Source organism: Podarcis tiliguerta, assembly GCF_965153285.1.
Source record: "Podarcis tiliguerta genome assembly, chromosome: 7".
Lineage (NCBI taxonomy): Eukaryota > Metazoa > Chordata > Lepidosauria > Squamata > Lacertidae > Podarcis > Podarcis tiliguerta.
In genome coordinates, this window is record NC_139540.1 from 39539555 (window position 1) to 39552385 (window position 12831).

The window sequence follows — 12831 nt, forward strand, 5'->3', positions numbered from 1 at the left end:
TCATTTGCACAATGTTTTGACAACCATCTTAATTTCTTTTTGATTGCAATTGTTGGCCATCTGCTTCTATTTCTTCAGTATGTGTGCGTTACATATTAAATGTAGTGCACCCCCCTCTTTTTATATTAGCTCTATTAAAACAGCATAAGATGCTACAGAAAGAAGTTCATTGAAAACATTAGAAAATGTCAACAAACCAATTCTCTTTTGGGGAATTATTGCTGAGTTTCATATTTTTATGAGCGCTCCACATTAGGAGGCGAGTCTGAGTTTATCCCAACCAATATGGAACATTTCTGCCTTGGTAACATCTGCCTCATGGTCTAAGAAGCAACTGCCTGTGTTGTCCAGGGAAGGCTAGATTGCCATTTCCCCTGAAGGCCCTGGATCCCTTGGTCTGACTCACCACCTCAACACAAGTTCCTTCTCTTTGACAATCTCCTCCCATGCAAATCAAGATGGATGGTCATTGTTCTCTAACTTCCCTGTGAACAAACCCAAACGAATTCTCAGTAAAGAGCCAGTATTGTAAAATAGCCACATAAGTTTTGTGCAAGCAATATAAAGATGAATGCCCCATAATCAGATCATCTGGGGGAGTCCATACAGACTCAAAATATCATGGGGAGGGTCACACGAGTACTCCCAAAGATTATGAGCCAAGTATGGGTCACTTTCTGCAGCCTGCCACTGGTGACCATAAAGTAAGCACTCTCTTTTCTTTCCACCAACACCAGATATATAGCCATTCAGATTCCACAGCCCATGCTGGTTCCAATAGTTTGCCTTTGTGCAGTAAGAACTAGTTGTTCTGTTGGCCACTACTCACAAATTATTGCACTTTGTTTTTTAATGTTAGGAGACATTCCAAAAGTTATCCTGTTAACACTTACTTGCCAGACTTTGCAAGAACATTTGTATGGGCACATGCAGATTTATTTTTGTACGAAACAATGCCCACGGAAGGAAGTGAGCTCATGATGAGATTTGCTTCCTTAGCCTATCAACAGGTAATGGGCTATAATGGCCATCTGGAATTTTGAAACTATTAGTAAAGGTACTGTATTAAAACACTTGGTCTTATTACCATTTTTATTCCTTTCTATTGAATTTTTTCTGAGCAGAGAATGCATTGCAATTGTTATCTCACCTGCGCCTCCCCTGGGATGTCTATGTGGCCCCTTCACACCTGCCTTTATGTCATTATATTAAGACACTTTTGCTTGAAAAGGCTTTGCGGAGAGAGGGTTGGTGCTTTGCATCCCCCTATTGGGTTCTTCCATTTTGTAGTCTCCATGCTGTTTAGCTTGCATATTTTAATATTGTTTTATTGCATTGTTTTTAATGTTTTCTTTTAATTTGTGAGCCGTTTGTATTTTCTGTCTTAACAACAACAAAATAGCAGCACAGCAATCCTGAAAGGGTGTGAAATATCTAAAGATTCACCCTATACATGATGATGATGATGATGATGATAATAATAATAATAATAATTTATTATTTGTACCCCGCCCATCTGGCTGGGTTTCCCCAGCCACTCTGGGCGGCTTCCAACAAAGATGAAAAATACACTAAAATGTCACATATTAAAAACTTCCCTGAACAGGGCTGCCTTCAGATGTCTTCTGAATGTCAGGTAGTTGTTATCGCTTTGACATCTGATGGGAGGGCGTTTCACAGGGCGGGCGCCACTACCGAGAAGGCCCTCTGCCTGGTTCCCTGTAGCTTGGCCTCTCACAGTGAGGGAACTGCCAGAAGGCCCTCTGAGCTGGACCTCAGTGTCCGGGCAGAACGATGGGGGAGGAGACGCTCCTTCAAATATACAGGACCGAGGCCGTTTAGGGCTTTAAAGGTCAGCACCAACACTTTTAATTGTGCTCGGAAACGTACTGGGAGCCAATGTAGGTCTTTCAAGACCGGTGTTATATGGTCTCGGCGGCCGCTCCCAGTCACCAGTCTAGCTGCCGCGTTCTGGATTAGTTGTAGTTTCCAGGTCACCTTCAAAGGTAGCCCCACGTAGAGCGCATTGCAGTAGTCCAAGTGGGAGATAACCAGAGCATGCACCACTCTGGCGAGACAGTCTGCAGGCAGATAGGGTTTCAGCCTACGTACCAGATGGAGCTGGTAAACAGCTGCCCTGGATACAGATTTGACCTGTGCCTCCATGGACAGCTGTGAGTCCACAATGACTCCCAGGCTGCGCACCTGGTCCTTCAGGGGCACAGTTACCCCATTCAGGACCAGGGAATCCTCCACACCTGCTCGCCTCCTGTCCCCCCAAAACAGTACTTCTGTCTTGTCAGGATTCAACCTCAATCTGTTAGCCGCCATCCATCCTCCAACCGCCTCCAGACATTCACACAGGACCTTCACCGCCTTCACTGGTTCTGATTTAAAAGAGAGGTAGAGCTGGGTATCATCCGCATACTGATGAACACCCAGCCCAAACCTCCTGATGATCTCTCCCAGTGGCTGCATGTAAATGTTGAAAAGCATGGGGGAGAGGACAGAACCCTGAGGCACTCCACAAGTGAGAGCCCAGGGGTCTGAACACTCATCCCCCACCACCACTTTCTGAACACGGCCCAGGAGGAAGGAGCGGAACCACTGTATGACAGTGCCCCCAGCTCCCAGCCCCTCAAGACGGTCCAGAAGGATGTTATGGTCGATGGTATCAAACGCTGCTGAGAGATCCAGCAGAACTAGGAAACAGCTCTCACCTTTGTCCCTAGCCCGCCGGAGATCATCAACCAGTGCGACCAAGGCAGTTTCAGTCCCATGATGAGGCCTGAATCCCGACTGGAAGGGATCCAAATGGTCCGCTTCTTCCAGGCGTGCCTGGAGTTGTTCAGCAACCACTCGCTCAATCACCTTGTCCAAGAATGGAAGATTTGAGACTGGGCGATAATTGGCCATCGTGGCCGCATCTAAAGATGGTTTTTTAAGAAGTGGTTTAATAACCGCCTCTTTCAGCGGGTCTGGGAAGGCTCCCTCATGGAAGCCCATTGCCCAGTCCTTCCCGGCTAGCTTTTATAAGCCTGGATGGGCAAGGATCCAGGAGACGGGTGGTTGGCTTCACTCGTCCAAGCAGCCTGTCCACATCCTCGGAGGTAACAGATTGGAATTGATCCCACACAACTTGACTAGACAGGACTCTAGCACTCTCCCGCCCTGGCCCTGCTCCCATGGTGGAGTCTACTTCTTCCCGAATCTGAGCAATTTTATCTGCAAAAAACTTTGCAAAATCATTGCAGGACATCATGTGGCCCGTACTGTGGCCTGTACATTTCACAAAGGTGCTAGAATAGAATGATGAACCTTGGTATCCTCAGGCTCCACTGGTTATCACAAGGTTGTGATTTGTTGGAAAGCAAATACTGTTGTAGCTTTTTAGTAAATAATAATTAAAGTAGACTGACTGTGACAAAAAAAAACCCTCCTTGTTTTCAATGCTAACTGTCAAAAAGCAAACATTTGGACATTATCCATTCATCTGGAAATGCTTTTGTGTCCTAAACATGCTAAGGTGCACACATGCACACACACTTCGTGTACGCACAAAAACACAAAAGCAAGCCAAGAAATCAAGTTCTAGTGTGTCTCTAGAGGAGGAAGCTAACATCTCAAGTGCCTTCAGGTAAGCACGGCACCATATAGAACTGGACCACTCACTGCCAAATCCTTCACTCCCACATACTGTATTTGGCTTTAATGGGAAAACATACAATAACAATCCAGAGATAATACAAATATAGATTTTTCATGCTGACTTGGAGAAGCCAAGATGGCGACGGAGGCTGCAGCTTGGTCAGATTCTTCTGCTCTCAGTTAAGTTTTTTAGCAGTTTTTTTTTTTTTTTTTTTTTTTTTTTCTTTTTTTTTTTAGCCACCTCTTGGTTTTAAACTCTTAGTTTTAACGTCCTACCAGCTGTTTTATCACCTCCTCGCTTCTCTTTACTTTTAGTTAGTGTTTTATTGTTTTATTGTTTAGTTAGTGTTTTACTGTTTTACTGCTCAATCTGACTAGGGAGCAGCAACCCCTTGCTGCCCTCTGAGATTTTGAAGCTAATAGTTTTAGAGTTTTAGAGCTAATAGTTTTATTGCCTGGGCGGGGAGGGGAGCCGAGACCCAACGCGACAGGACGCCGGTGCAGAAGGAGGGCTAGTCGAAGGAGGCTGCCGGAGAGGGGAGTTCGCCCTGTGTTCAAGAGATTTATTCCCAGTTTTCCAACACCGTCCGGAAGTATCACCACATAGCGGATGGCCGCCGAACTAGCTGCAGAGTTCGTGTTACGCTCCGAACTACAAGCTATCAAATTACAAACTACAAACAGCTATCCCAAATCTTGCCTCAATCTGGACCTCAGTCTATAGCTGGGTGGAGCTTTCGACTTCCTAAGAGGCATAGTTTTTGAAATAGGAAGAATAACCCTGATTGGTAACAAAGATTTACAAATGGTACTTACTAGAAAGAAACGTAGGGACCTGGGGATAGCGACAAGCCCATTGTTCCAGGAGTGTTATGAGAAACAGAGTAAAATCACGCAATACCTTTTACATACAAGGGACAACGAGAATGGAAATGGAAACGGGCAAAAGATGGCTGAGATGGTTGAGTTGAAGCAGGATGAGGCTCTTCCTTTTCCCTCTGCTGCTCAAGATCACCCAACCTTCTCTAGAGGAATACAGGACACGGAGAATAACAACCAAAATAGAAATACAATGAGCCTGGCCCATGAAATAGTCTTGGCTGAGGTATTATCTTCAGAGCTACAGGAAGAAACCCGAAACTCCCAGAAATCCCAGACTTCATCTATGGGCTCCCAGACGGAAAACAATGACTGCTATCCTCAGGACTGGCTGCTCTCTATAAATCTGGATCTGGCAGCTATGAAAAAATACTTAACAATAACAAATGGGCTGCTTCTGACATTAGTGGAAAATTATCCCCTCCAAGCTAAAGGCTCAGAATTTCATGGTGTAAATCCACCAACCACCCCTCAAGAGCCAGAATATACAAAGCAACCAGCGACCAGCAAGTGCACACAAGGATCAGCAGCGGAAAATCATTTACAACAAGGAAAGGACATAGGGTTGTATGTACCTGTCCCTAAAACTGAATTTCCTATTGAAGTAAATCAAAAGAAGCGAGGCATCAGTAAGAGATCCCATAAGAAGAAAGCTGAAATTAAAAAGAAAAGTAAGAACATAAAAATTGCAAGGAAATCTGTTATAAACCGGCGTGCATGTAAAGTATGCTGGAAAAGACTATATAAGCTGATCCCAACAAAATCAAAAACAAACTCTAACAAACCTGCTATACATGGCAGCAGAGAGAACAACAGTGTGGATCCAGGAAAAAAGATCCAGCTGAAGTCTTTGAAAGAAACATCATCGCTGCCTAACAAAACAAGTGAGGAAACGGAATCACTACCCGGGTGCTCTATGCTGAAACCCCAAGGATCCATAAATATTAAAGAAGACTCACCCCATACCATTGATTATGGCAGATCTCAAGATGAGCCAGTAGCAGGGCAAGACTTGCCCCAGGACAAAGGATGGAAACTGATGTTGGCAGATAGGAAGTTAGCATTTCTTAACTACCCGAAGCCAAAGGGCTTCCTTACACAGGAAGAACGCTCGGTGCATTTTGTGAATACTTTAGATGATATGCTGCCAGGGAAAATAAAATTAAAGGACATTACCTCAGTAGATTTCATATTCTACAATGGATACTCTCTGCGAGTGATTGCCTCCTTCAAAGATCAAATCTTGGCTAAATATATATATAGATCAAGACATTTGCTGTTAAAGAAAAGGATAACGGTAACAAGATTCTTTGAAAACAGCACATGTTTGAAATTGTTCCCTGATGAGTTTACGACAGCTGAGATAAGATTTTCTTGTAAACCAAAGGAGGAGAGAGGACACTCAAAAGACAAACTGGAACATACTGAGCAAGGGTCCTTGAAACTAAGACAGGAGATGAGACTGCCTAATGAGGGGACGGATAACTTCTATCCAGAAGAAAAGGCATTAATAAATCAGTTTGGATTGTTGCCTTCCCTTGCCCAATCTGAGATCTTGAGAAGATTGGAGACCCTTAGAAATAAGCTAACAGAGATGAATGCTCAGGAAAAAGTAAGAGAGGAAGAACCGGCAACGGACCAATTAAAGAAAGAGAACCTCTCTGAAAAAACCAAGACAGACCCCATGAAAGATTACTCTTATAATACCTCTGCAATTGCAGAGATAAACCTGTTAACAACAGATCTAACACAGTGCGCAAGGGACAAACTACCATCTAAGAAGGAAACCATCCTTATGGCAACCATGAAAGACTACCTTTATAATACCTCTGCAGCTGCAGAGATAAACCTGACAGCAACAGATCTAACACAGTGCGTAAGGGACAGCAACAATCTACCATCTAAGAAGGAAACCATCCCTATGACAACCACAACGCGCTCTTGGACCAGCATGAGATACCTGGATGAGGATGAACTTGGTATCAGTCAAATAGAACACCTCAAGGTAGATTCGCCAAAAAAAGGAGTTCTGATCACTAATGTTAGCACGCTGCACCCTTCAATTGACTCCATTGAGTACCTGGGCGACAATACATCTATGGACATTGCCAAAATGAATGAAATCCAACTAACAGATAAAAAGATAGGCCCAAAAAATCTTTTAAAGGCAAATTGACTAAGATCAATGTTTGGCAAGACAACGTGCAACCTTGCCTTGCTAACTTGGAATATTGCAGGTTGGCAAAAGAGGGTTTCTGACCAATCCTTTGCTAAATACATCCAGAGACATGACATTGTGTTTCTCCAGGAGACCTGGAGCACAAGTGAAGTGGAGCTAAATGGTTTTTCTGCGTTCTCCCTCCCAGGTCTTTTAAGTACTAGAGGGGGGCGAGTTAAAGGTGGGTTAGTTACCCTAATCTCAACAAGGCTAAGGGCCATATTTAAAAAACTAGACCCACTAGACCATCTGGCCACAGCTGTGCAAGTACAGTGGAGAACCCACAGCTTGCTGCTGATTAACGTATACCTACCCCCACAAAGAGAGAAAAGATTGATAAGAAACAATTGGGCTCAGTTAGAACAGTATCTTGACAAACTATCAAATCAATTTCCTGATGCCTCTGTAGTGGTGGCAGGCGACCTAAATGCCAGAACTGGACAATCTGATGAGGCTTTGTATGCCCATTTCCACGAAACAGTCCCCATTATAGAGGAAACCCACCCAATACCAGCTAGAGTCTCAAAGGATAAAGGCTGCAATTATGCCGGCTTATGCCTACTACACTTGGTCAACAAGTTGGACTTGGTTATACTAAATGGCCGTACAGAGGGGGAGAAGGTCGGAGAATTCACATTTATATCTAACAATGGCGCCTCCACAATTGACTATATAATCGTGTCGTATGATCTTCAAAACAAAGTTCTGGAATGCAAAGTGGAGGAGCGCTTAGACAGTGACCATCTGCCATTAAGTGCACTCGTAGCTGCGGGAAAGGATTTATCCTGCGCTGAGAAAATCGAGCATTCGAGCCCTACAGCTTTGGAGCTCAGATATTCGCGTATCAGATGGACAGATGAACTGCATAAGGAAATTTCAAGTAGGCTATGCTCAAAGGAATTCCTTACTAAGAGAGAAAACCTCATAACTTCCTCTAGCCATGAACTAAAGATAAATTTATTTCAGGAGTTAATTTCACTCCTTCAAGATTCCCTGAAGGAAAAAAGGAACAGGCCAAGTAGGCAATCTTCAGTATATAAAAACTCCAAACCCTGGTTTGATCAAGAATGTCAGGACATGAAGCTAAACTTACTGAAAAAATACAAGAATTATAGATCTGCCAATTTACCCCAACTCCCCACGGGCTGGTTTGAAGATAAACGAAACTATAAAATTCTGATCAAAAACAAAAAACTCCTGGCACAGAAAAGAGAATGGAAATGCCTAATAGATGCATCCAGAGAGAGAGATTCGGCCACCTTCTGGAGACTGGTAGCAAATGGAGTGCGATCTACTTCCTCAGAAGTGGAGTATACTATACCTGCAGGGACTTGGGAGGCATTTTTCCAATCTTTATATCCAGCTCTGCCTTTGACACAGCCACTAATACAGTGTGCGGCAGGTGATGAGTGGCCCCCGGTGTCGGTTGCGGAGATTAGGAGGCTTATTCAGGCACTCAAACATAGAAAAGCCCCGGGAGCAGATAATATCTCTCCTGAGCTTCTCAAAGCCAATATTGACTGGTGGGCCCCAGTCCTTGCCACCCTTTTCACCAGCATAGATCAAACAGCAATAATACCAGAGGACTGGGGATTGGCAATCATCGTTCCCATATTTAAGAAAGGCTGTAAACTTGATCCAGCCAATTACAGACCAATCAGTCTCTTAAGCATCATCAGCAAACTTTATGCAACTCACTTACGTGAAAAGTTTGCGGACTGGCTGGAACAGGAGCACGTCTTAAAGGAAGCCCAGGCTGGTTTCAGGGCACATAGATCAACTCTAGACCAAGGACTGGTATTGCAACATCTAGTGGAGAAATACACCTCAAAGAAAGGAGGCTCTCTCTATGTAGCCTTTATAGATTTCAAATCAGCTTTCGATTCGATACCCCGGCACAGACTTTGGGAAAAATTAAATGCCACAAACATCGATAGACGTCTTTTGCTTCTTATCCGTAGACTACATGAAAATACTCGGATCCGTGTTAGATGCGACCGTTATGGGAACCTATCAAAGGAAATCCAAAGTTTCCATGGTGTCAAGCAAGGCTGTGTTCTTGCCCCTATTCTATTCAACTTCTATATAAACTCCTTAGTCGGAAAGATGGAGGAAGCAAGTACTCATTCCCCAAACCTAAACAATATACCAATCCCAGTCCTTTTGTACGCAGATGATGCGGCACTTATTTCCTTCTCTTGTGTGGGTCTAAGAAAACTTTTACGAGCTCTTACAGAGTACTGCGAAGCTGAACACCTAATAATAAATTACACTAAATCAAAAATTATGGTGTTCCCCAAGAGAAAACTCCGACATAAATGGAAAATTAATAACCAACCTATTGAGCAAGTAACATCTTTTAGATATCTTGGAATAATTTTTGATGAGAAGGGATCTTGGTGCCATCAGATTAAGAATTCCATTGTAAATGCGCAAAGATCTTTTAGAGCTATCATAAGATTCTTTTACAGAAAAGGAGGTCAATATGTTCCTGCCGCCTCCCAGGTCTTTGTTGCAAAAATACTTCCACAACTGATGTATGGCACCCAGATATTTAATTGCCAAAAACTCAAGTCCCTGGAATCTGTACAAACTAAATTTTACCGCTCCCTACTAGGGTTACCTACCTGTGTCTCCAACACTGCCATTAGGCTGGAGGTAGGTCAACTCCCTATTAATGCCAGGATATGGATCCTGAAGATTCACTTCTGGCTAAAACTCATATTTTTCCCAGTGGGAGTGGCTCCATTGACTTTACTAGACCCGTTCCAGTCTAAATGGAGATTGTCGCTTTATGAAAAATTGAAGGGCTTGGGGCTTTCCCCACAGGAACTTATAGCCGCAGGTTTTGAAAAGGCTAAAATGATGGTGAGCCAGCGAATAGGAGATATAGAGCTTCAGGACCATATGAGCAAGATAGATAAATATCCAGCTATCCAAGATTATGGAAAAGGGTTTAATCTAACCCCATATCTGCTGGATCTACAAATCGCAAAATATAGGCGGGCGTTTACCCTTACCAGATTTGATGTACTGCCATCTGCCTTACTAAAGGGCAGATACGAGGGCACACCCTATGCCGAACGAGTTTGCCCATGTGGTCTGAAGGAGGCGGAAACGGCTTCACATGTGTTGTTACACTGCGACCTCTACGGGGATATCAGGTCACTGTTTATCTCCCCTATCGTTCAGAAATTCCCAGGTCGATCTGAATCTCAGCGGCTGAAAATCCTACTAGGAGATAAAAACCCAGAAGTAACACTGAAAGTGGCCAAGTTTTCTGCGGCCGCGATCAAGCGGAGGGCATTAGTTGTAAAAAAGTAAAAGATCTGACCCTTGGACAAGCCCCCCCCCTTTTTAAAGTCTACACATATATTGTAGCGCATATATGAGTATATATGTGCGTGCGTGTGGGTGTGTGTGCATATGTGTATTGTTTTTATGTATAATTTTACAACTTTTAATTGACACCATCATTCCCTCGTAAACTACTGTTGTTTTTATGCTTTTTTCTTTTCTTCTGGTCTATGACCGTAATAAACTTATTCATTCATTCAAATATATAAAAGAGAGAACAACTGAGAGAAACTATAACCAATTTATAGAATAACCCATAATGGTGTGTCAGAAAGTAATGGCCAAATGTCACAGCATTCTGCATGCCAACATTTTCTGAAAAACCATTCTATATCATGATACAACTGATGACTGAGCGATTGTCATTTATAACAAAACAGGTAGCTCAATATGCATCATCTTTACTAAATAAATGAGATTTCAGTTTAGTGGAAACAGAAGATTTTTAAGTGCATGAATAATGAAATATATTTGGGGACACCACTGGAGCGAGGTTAGTGTTTGTTTTGCATCTGCTATCATATCTATCTGTGCCTATTTCTAGTTGCTACTAATATTGACATTGGTTATTTGTCAGGGTTGTTCAATATTGTTTATGGTAAGAATCTATGGTTTGGAGTTACTGAAGTAGTTTTATAACTCCACCACACCCAGTGAAAGTACACAGTACCTTCTGTAACTGGAGCCTTCCAGGGTTGAGAGGTGGAGAGGGTAGTATTTGATAGTGGGTGAGGGACTTGGGCCCATTGCAGACCCACTCTCAGTGTCCCCTCCCTCAGAAGCAAGGCCCCACCTGTGAAGGAGAACAAACTGGACAGGACAATGTTCTGGGATTAAAATTGGCCATAACTTTATTGATTCCAGATGTTGGTTGGACTTGGCTTAGGCATTGGGTATATATCTCTCACAGCCCTGCTGGTGGAGCACTCTCACATGACAGGGTTAATACCAGGATTAATGGCTCCTCTGCAAGTCACAGGTCTACACAGATGACCCATCCAAGCCTCTGAAGGAAGCTCTATGGCCCATCTGCCGGATACCTTGGCTTTGGGGCAAAGAATTCCAGTGAGACCCCTCTAATGGCGTACCCTGTTAGCACACTGTTCAGAGGTGGGGGGATGAACCACTTCACCCACCCCCACCCCACCCCCCGCCAGTATTCCACCCAATTCGCCAGAGTTGTGACTATTGCTATGGGGAAAGCAAAACCTGCAAACAGGGCCAATCTGTTTTCAGGCAAATTCCTTCCCGACTCCGAAAACAGCAACCATTACCAAACCACAGTAAAGCCGATAAACACAGTGCCCTAGGAACACCCATTGAAAAACCCTGCAAACACATGGTCATGCACATATCGGACGCTCCAAAAATGGCCACTGCCTATATGTACAAGTAAGTTCACAGCGTCAAGCTGCCTTGAACTTTGAGGCTTCATTGCAAAGAAAAAGAAAAAGAAATCCTTCATGGTAAATATTTCAGACAATGAGGACATTGTGTGCCCAATCCATCATATCACATAAAAAAAACCAAGTTTCACTCCATATGCCTTCAAGTGGCCTGCACAGGCTATTGACAATATCTGTCAAAATGATAAATGGTCCCAGGCATGTTTGAGACCATCTTGCATGAGTGTAAGCATGTTCTGCTAGTAGAGCCACCATGCTTTGAGACTTTAATGGAAGGCTAGGAAGTCCCTGTCAATCCCCATCACAATTATGCAATCACTTTCCTTGGGAACTTTCATCAGCAGGTTGACACAAGCTGTTGGTGTAGCAAGTGTTCTTAAATAAACACGTTTCTTCTTTTCCTCTGTTTATTTGGAGTGGACTAAATTGTCAAAACCTGTAAGGGCAGCTGCCACAAGCTGCCTTTAAGGCTTAAATTGGCTTTTTAAAGGGTTTTCCACCCAAAAAACAGTAAGTACACAATGTTGCTAATTTCAAGAAGATGAAAAAAGAACTGTTTTTTGCATTGTAAAGAACTTGTACTGCATCAAATGCAGTGAGGGTTATTTTGGATGTGAGGGGGAGAGAAGGGTCAATAGCTGTTTTAACAGAATGGTTGAACAGATTTGGTAGCCAGAAGAAAACCCAACTTTTTGCAAATATCAAGGGCCCCATTAGAATAGAAACAGAAAAAGACAAGTAAGAAATATTCATATACATTTATAAAGAGCACAATATAAGTAGAAATATTATCAAGACATCATTGGAGTTGAGAATCTTGTCATTACCAACCTTTATACTTAGGAGTTGATTGTAAAAAAAAAAAAAAATCATTGCTGAAGCTTGGCATCTGAACACTGATTCCCTCAAAGCCACACACCCTCTCCACAGGGCTCCTGGCAAACAGCAGTTGGTCCTTTGAGAAGTGTAAACATCTAGCCCCCTCCTCAAGATGCATTTGCTAAAACCATTGTTTATTATTTCTGTACAATTATTTCATTATTGACTCTATGGCAGTTCATCAGCCTTCAGTCTGGATCTAGGGATAGGCATATTAATCTGTTCCCCAACAGGTTATTTTGGCATGTGTTCATTCTGTCTCATTTCTGCTTTGACCTACCTTTTAAAAAGAAATATGAAAATTCACATTTAAATGTGTATTTTAAAACATATTTTCTGCCAAAATGGGCATGTCTATATATTTTCTTCTCAAAATATTACTCACTTTTAAATGCACTTCACTGTGTATTTGTGTATACATTGAGCTGAGAACTGCATCAGAAC

At 42.9% G+C, this 12831-nt stretch overlaps 1 long non-coding RNA gene across 1 annotated transcript in view; it reads right to left on the reverse strand.

Annotated features, from left to right (window-relative positions):
• Window positions 1-223: 223 nt before the first annotated feature.
• Window positions 224-12831, reverse strand: part of LOC310682558 — a 57122-nt gene continuing 44514 nt past the window's right edge. The window contains exon 3 of the long non-coding RNA XR_014513992.1: window positions 224-485. This is a non-coding gene — a long non-coding RNA (uncharacterized lncRNA). The remainder of the gene's footprint in view (window positions 486-12831) is intronic.